We start from the raw sequence: 8322 nt of genomic DNA, 5'->3' as shown, positions 1-8322 counted from the left end.
TAAGAGCTTACACTCTTGTATGTATGAATTACATGTTTTCCTTTTTGGGGTAACTTTTTAGTTTAATATAATTTCACACACAAAACAGTTGCAAGAACTCTTGAATACCCGGATTCACCAATTGTTAATGTTTTCCCCAATTGTTAATATTTTCCCCCGTTTGCTTTATCATTCTGCCAGCCTCTAGATAGATGCATAGGTACATAGATAGATAGATAGATAGATAGATAGATAGATAGATAGATAGATAGATAGAAAGAAAGAAAGAAACACTGGTTTTTAGCTGAATCCTTTGAGAACAAGTTGCAGACAGCATAACATTTTAGCCCTAAATACTTCAGTGTGTATTTCCTTTAAAAAAGGACATTTAAAAACATAATCTCAGTATAATTTTTGAAATCAGGAAATTTAACATTGATATGTGCTAATATCTAATGCCCAGTCCATATTCAAATTTCTCCAGTTGTCCCAATTATGTCCTCTTTACCTATCTTCTCTCAAAGCCAAGATCCAATCTAGAATCATACATTGCTTTTGGTTGTCATGTCTCTTTCATCTCTTTTAGTTTGGAATGGTTCTTCAGCCTTTATTTTTCATAACCTTGACATTTTGGAGGAGTACAGGCCAACTGTTTAGCATGATGTCCCTCAGTACAGACTTTTCTGATGTTTCCTCATAATCAGACTGAGGATTGACATTTTGGCAGAAACACCATGGAGGTAATGTGTTCTTCTCACTGCATCGTATGAGGAAGGACTTGATGCTGACCTGTCCCACCAGGGACAACCTTGGTAATGTTGACATTGGTGATGTTAACTTGAAACTCTTGGTTAAGGTGATGTTTATTGCATTTTAGTGTTTCCTCCATTATTGTTGACTTAAGGGAGACTGAACCCTTAACTACTATCATCACAATTCTTTTTCAGGTGTGGGTCCAGGTAATATGGGGATTTAGGGTGCAGTTCTATGTTTCTTTCTAATCCCACAACAACACATATTTTTATTTTGATTTACTCTTATGGGAGATTTCCAAACTATCTTTTCCAAACTTACCAGCTCTTCCCTCCTTCCAAACTTGAGTTGTACTTGCCTGTTCCCGGCCTTTGTCTATGCCTTCCCTCCTCTCAGACATCCCCTGTCTATTCTCTCAGGCATCAACATATTTAAGGCCCAGCCCAAGTCTCACTCCTCCAGTCTGGCCAGGATGACAGGCTGGGCCCAAGGAGGTCGTGTCCAGACCCCTGAGTGTCCCCTGGAACGGCTCCTGTGACTGTAGGTGCCCTTCTGCTCCTGTGCAGCTTCCTTAAGGGAAGACCTAGAGGCAGGATGTTTTTGTGAAACTGGCACAAAAACTTGCACAGGGGCTGAGGCAGTGGGCTTTGGGATGCAAGGAATGAAGGCTGAGGTCTGAGCAGACCCCCCTCCTCCACAATCCAGACTCCTCTCCTATCACCAGCCCTTTACAGCCCCCCATCCAGGGATGAACTCCCTTCTCTCCTCTCTGCCAGGCCCCAGATGAGGAATTCAATCCAGAAGAGGGAAACTTAAAATTGGATGTCAAGTATCATCACCCCATAGTTCAACAGAATAGCCCCATGACGAGGGTCCCAACAAGCCCTCCGGTGTCTTAGCTATCACCTTCAGCTCCAGGACTTCAGTCAAGCTTTCAAGTATTCAGACCCTTCCTGTGCCTGGCTATGAGGCACGCAGACCCCGAGCTGCATGCAGACTGCCATCTGGGGCTCGGGAGGGGTAAGCTCAGTTCGGGTATTTAATGTCTTGCCACCGAGACATCCTGCCCGTCCACTTGCAGTCCCCCTGAGCGTCTGCCGACACACGCCCTCCTTGGATCCATTGCCCACAGGATGGGATCTCTGACCTCCCTGTGTCGGGTCGCCCTGGGCTGACACTGTTGCAGAGACTGGCAGATGTTGCCAGGTTCTGGAGTTCCGGGCAGTCTGTTTCCACTTGGGGACAGTGAGTGCACATTTAGCTCTTGTTACCAGGACACACCTCGCTCTGTGCGCACTTCTAATGAGGCAGCACACTCTCACAAGCTGTTAGACTGTGGACACGCTGCAGCTTTCCAATGAGAGAGGATTTCGAGGGTGTATTTTTATAAGGAAGAAATGACATAAGCGTCCCTCTTTGTTATTTAAATTTCATGAAAATCAACTATAGATGGTGTGTAATTGGGCACAGAATAGGGCACAGAATATATTCTGAAATAACGGGAGCCCTTTTATCAGGTTATATATGAAGAAAAAAAAGTCAAAGAAAAGCGAAATCTCCATGCAAAATAATGAACTGTTTGAAGGAAGAGAAAAGAGAGACTGGGGATCAAACACGGCTGGGAGAGTATTCAAGGGGCTGGTTTGAGAAGTCGCTTTGGAAGTGGGGGTTAGAGATGGCATAGGCTGTGATCATTATGGCTCGACTTGGGCTCAGAATTCAAGCCGCACATGGAACCTCAACCAGGAACCAGGGGCAGGCAAGTGAAAACACGGGAGTCCCTGAAGGTGGGCCAGGTGACGTAGGTCCTCTATGAGGGCAGGAAGGGCTGCAGGTCCTACCCTCTGTACCCTGTACCCTGGGGTCCCAGAGGCAGGGAGCCTTGGTGGCCAGGCACCCAGGTGATAAACCAGAGCCAGTCTGGGGGCATGAGTTGGGAGCCGGCCTGACTCAGGAAGAGGCACTCACAGCTCTGCACTCAGATGTTCACTAACAGGCCCCTCCTCAACACCAGCCAGGGGTGGGGCTATGGTGCTGGCCCTCGTCTCCCCCAGGCACCTGACTTCATGTGTCAACAGCACAGCTTTTCATCTGTCACTCGCCCTGTGTACACCTGGACCTGAGACTTTCCTTCCCTGAACCTCCATGATGCCATCTGCCTAACAGGGGAGATTATGTCTCTTGAAAAAGTTGCTGTGAGGATAATAATATAGGGTACGGTGCCCAGGACAGTACAGTCACATGACACATATTGAATGCAGGGTAGTATTTCCTCTCTCCATCAGCCCAATCCCCTCCTCTCATTCCCTGCTTCCCCGCAGGCTTCTCCCCCAGGTGCCCTCCGGATGGATCTCCCTTCAAGCCTGGGTGCAGCCCTGAGGCCTGGCTGTGATGGGTGGACACCCTGAGACCCACAGAGACAGCAGTTTCAGAGAGGGTGCCCAGAGTCCACCGTGAAACTATGAGGGGCTGAAAAGCCCCCAGGAAATGAGCACACTGCTGCTACTGCCACCGCTGGTGTGGCTGCCATGTCAGGGTCAGGGCCACTGATGGCCGCTCTCTGCACAGACTCCACAATGTCCTCATCTACTCTCCTTCATTTCTTGGGGCACCAACTGTGTGCCTGGGGTCCCTGGTCCCAAATATCCCCCCAGGCACAGCTCTATGAGAACACCAACTCCAGCCTTCCACCCAGACAGTGTGAGGCCGCCCAGTCCAGGAGCTTAGCACGCCCCCAGCCCTCAAGCTCCTGCCCAGGTCCCTCCTGACCTAGTGGTGGTCACACTGAATTGCAACAGCCTCGTCTGTCCTCCCCATCGGACCGTGAACGCTGAACACAAAGCACACAGCACAGGCCCTGGTACTCAGCAGGCGTCACATCAGTGCCTGTTAACAGAAGGACAGTGAATAAACAGCTCTTGCTCTGAAAGTGCGGGCGCTGCCCGGTGAGCCTGGGATGGGAGGGCGGACGTTGGGATCTGGAGCACGAAGCTCAGTAGCGCAGATCGCAGAGCAGGGGGCAGGGTCGGAGCGCCATCTACCGGCAGCTTCGCAGACCGGCGGGAAAGGGCTGAACCCCGCTGGGGATCCCGGGCATCGCCAGTGCGGCCCCAGCACCTGTGATGTCAACAGAGGTTTGCGACGCTGCTCCTGAGTCCACGCTCCAAACATTCTACACACCGCCTCGCAATCACCAGTAACCTGGGCCTCCTCCTCGAGAAAAGAAGGGTGGGGCCCGGGAGGGAGTAGGAGGTCCTGAATTGCGTTGAGAATACTCAGGAAGGGGCTTCTCTTCCACCAGCTCCTACAGGGCAGGAATTTCCCAGAAACTCTCCTCACTGGGAGGACTTGAGCAGGATTCAATGACTGCAGTTACTGCAGAGCAGAGGTAAGGGCCTGCTCCCTGGAGGAACCAGCAGGCTTTGGGGTCAGACAGACCCAGTGCGAATTCCAACTCTGCTCCTTACTAGCTGTGTGACTGGGGACTCCATACTTCCCCTCTCTGTGCCTCAATTCTCCCACCTGAAAAACAAGCTACATGACAGTACCTACCCTATAGGGTTACTACAAAGATGAAAAATCATCTATAATTAGATGCCCAGATCCTCACTGTTCCCAAAGGTCAGGCTTCGCTTTTGTGCCCACCTAGCACTAAAGACCCAGTCTTTAGCCTACTTGGTTACAGTATCGCCACGTTCATCAGGCTCCCCTCTGCGACGTTGCTGGGAGTTTGCAGGCTGAGTCTGCCCTCCTCAAATCCTAGCTGCTGCTGCAGCTCTCATTTCACCTCCTGACTCTAGCTGCCCGCTCTCCTTTTCTCCAGTGACCTCTTGCCACCTCATAACAAGCTCTCCAAGGCCCTGCTGAGCCCCTGAGTCTCCCACCCCAAATGTGGCCGGGGACGCTCCTCCAATACTCCCAAACCCAACCAGGACCAGACTCGCCTGAAAGAATAACAGGAGGGGGCTTCCCTGGTGGCACAGTGGTTGAGAGTCCGCCTGCTGATGCAGGGAACACAGGTTCGTGCCCCGGTCTGGGAAGATCCCACATGCCGCGAAGCGGCTGGGCCCATGAGCCATGGCCACTAGGCCTGCGCGTCCGGAACCTGTGCTCTGCAACGGGAGAGGCCACAACAGTGAGAGGCCCGCGTACCGCAAATAAATAAATAAATAAATAACAGGAGAGAACCACAGAGCATGATGGAAAACCTCAAGCTAGCTCCTGGGTGCGAGCAGGCTCAAAGTCCTAAAGCCAGCGGTGGCCCCAGGCCCCGCCTGACCCACTGTCCCTGAGGTCCCTGGCCATCACCCCCTCCACATGGGGGAGCTCCAGCCATGTTGCTCTCCCCCATCTCCAAGAACCCCCAGCCTCCTGCAGCCTGAGAGGAAAATCGCTTCCTTTTTATTTCTGCAAGCAAACCGGCAAGAGGCACAGTTCTGCCCTGAATGAAGACAACCTTTCACGCAATTATACAAAACAAAACTCTCAAGTGTTTTTATTTTGTTGCCTAGAAGCTCTCCATCCCCGAAGAGCATCTTGGCTTTTTCTGTATAAAATCAAATGCCCTGTTAGTTATTTTTCCCTCTTCTCAGACAACAAAGGAATAGCTTGCTCTCAAAGTTGTCTCCTACAGGAACTAAAAATCAAATAACAACAGTTAACATTTATTCTGTGTTTCCTAATCTAAGCTCCTGCTATAAGCCCTTTGCCTGTTTTATCTCTTTGAATTTTCACACGGACACTGGAAGGCATTTGGTCTCCATGTTATAGAGGAGGAAAAGAAGCATAACGAGGTTCTGGGACGCCCCCCCCCCCAGGGTCCCATAGTTAGTAAGTGTCTGAATTCAGATTCAGACCCAGACAGTCTAGCTTCTTAAAGCTTTAAGTGGGCAGCATTGCTTCAAGGTCAGAGCATGAGACTTGAAGTCTCCCCCTTCCCTACCCATTTCTAGCCATCTGAGATTTCAAAAGCACCGAGTCCAGTATCACCTGGAGCGCCCTGTTACAAACATGGGTGTCGAATGCTCAGTGGAATGTCTAGAGCACGGGAGGTGCCCAGCATAAGGGACAATCAATCAGGGCCTGAAAGGCTTGTAGCTGGGCGGTGGTGTGGCCTGAGAGGCAGCTTCCTTGTGTCGTCCCTTACCTGCCCAGGGAAGGAGTTGTGAGGAAGAGGCATCTGTTAGCTCTGCACAGCTCAATAGCTCACATCCCTCCACTGCTGGAAGCCCTCTCGCAGCTCACTATTGCCTTGGGATACAATCCAAACCCATCACCATGGCCTACATGGCCCTTCAGGGACTGTCGGTCCCCCACCTGGTTTTCCAGCCTCCTCCCCATGCCCCCTCCGGAGCTCACAGACAATCCCCGACCAGCCAAGTTGGCTGCCTCAGGGCATTTGCACTTAAGGCCTCAAGCCTCACTTCATTCAGTCTCCTGTGAACCAGAGTCTCTCTGGTTTTCTGAAGTGCTGCCATCAACCCCAGCTACACACCCATCACTCCTCCTTCCTTTCCTGACTCTCTAGAATGCTAGCTCCCTGAAGGAAGGCTTCCTGACTGTGGAAGGCTGAATAATGGCCCCAAGACATGTTCGTTTCCTAATCCTGAAACCTGTGAATGTCACCTTATATGGCAAAAGAATGAACAATAACTTATATGGCAAAGGATGTGATTAAATTAAGGATATTGAGATGGTGACATTATCCTGGATTATCTGGGTGGGACTAAATGCAATCACAAGTATCCTTATAAAAGGGAGGCAGAGGAAGATTTCACACACACAGAGGAGGGGGCCCCATGTAGAGGGAGCAGAGCTAGAAGATGCTGGCCTTGAAGATTGGAGTGATGCAGCCACAAGCCAAGAAATGCTGGCGGCTACCAGAAGCTGGAAAAGGCAAGGAAAGGTTGCCCTCCCTACAGCTTCTGGGAGGAGCATGGCTCTGATATACTGATTTCAAACTCCTGGTTTCCAGAACTGCACGGACTGACAGTTTGTAGTAGTTTGTTACAGCAGTCATAAGAAACTAATGCGGGGACTTCCCAGGCAGCACAGTGGTTAAGAATCTACCTGCCAATGCAGGAGACACAGGTTCGATCCCTGGTCCGGGAAGATCCCACATGCCACGGAGCAGCTAAGCCCCTGCACCACTACTGAGCCTGTACTCTAGAGCCTGCAAGCCACAGCTACTGAAGCCCACATGCTCTAGGGCCTATGTGCCGCAACTACTGAGCCTGCATGCTGCAACTACTGAAGCCTGCTTGCCTAGAGCCCGTGCTCCACAACAAGAAAAGCCACCACAATGCGAAGCCCATGCACCACAACAAAGAGCAGCCCCCACTCACCACAACTAGAGAAAGCCCACGCGCAGCAACGAAGACCCAACACAGCCAAAAAAAAAGAAACTAATGCACCAACACACTAGTTTACTACTGAATCCTCGGGGCCAAGCCCAGTGCTCAGCACACAGTAGGTCCTTGATAAGTATGTGTTGGATTATTGAATGAAAGTAACTACACCTAAAGAAAACTATCAAAAAAATAAATGGGATAGAAAAAAAATTAAGCAGGCAAACATTAACCAAAAGAAGTACAGTACCACTATCTTATAAGCCTAAGTAGATAGCAAGGCAAAGGATTACCAATGGGGAATGTGTAGGCACCTAATAGCATAATCTGGAAATAGATAAAGCAAAATTTGACAGAATTAAAAGGGAAAAGTGATGAGAACATGATCATAGTAGGAGATTGTACTGTTCCTCTCAAAAATGAATAGGTCAAGCTGGCAATGAATAAGATGGTAGATGTGAACATCACAATTAGAAGCTGGATCTAATAAATGAATGCATGGGGACAAAAGGCTGAAGGCAGGCCACGGATCAGAGGCTGAGAGAAGAGACTGCAGGGGCCACTTGGGGGCTGGGGGTTGGAGCTGGGCCCAGAAATCAGAGCAAAGGAGGGGAAACTGAGTGCAAAGGGCAAGGGGTAAGCTTCAGAGAGAGCAGAGAAGTAAAGGGAGTCCGAGCACCTCCGTCTATGACTGTTCATAGCCTGCTCGTCACTGGTGAGCTCTGTGACTTCAGGCAAGTGAGGGAACCTGTCGACACCTGAGTTTCCTCCTCCATAAAATGGGGACACAGGTTGACACAAAATTGTCATCAAGGGGGTTCAGTAAGACAACGAACCTAGAGGATTGGCACGTAGTAAACACGCAGTAAACGGCAGCCCTTTGTAAAATGGGAGACTGGGATGAATGCATGGGCAGGCGAGAAGTAAGTCGGCCTGCTCTGGGGGCCAGAGGGGTCTGGGGTCGGAAGGTCTTCCTCCAGCAGCATCCAGGTTCCTTCCAGTGTCCCCACTGAGAGGCAGCTGATCTGAGTCCCGAGGAGCAACCCCTGTCTAGGGGTTCCTGTCTAGGATCCTGGGGAGACCCTACGCGGCTCCCCTCCATTCCCAAGGGCCAGGACTACCTTTCCTGAGGGGTCCCATCAGGCCCCAGGAGCTCTGAAGACAGATTCTATTTATCATCCTTGGATGCGTGATTTAACTCCTTTGTGCCTCAGTTTCTCTATGGGTAAAATGAGGGTAATAA

Source organism: Grampus griseus (assembly GCF_964374135.1).
Source record: "Grampus griseus genome assembly, chromosome: 3".
NCBI lineage: Eukaryota > Metazoa > Chordata > Mammalia > Artiodactyla > Delphinidae > Grampus > Grampus griseus.
This window is presented reverse-complemented; position numbering follows the sequence as displayed.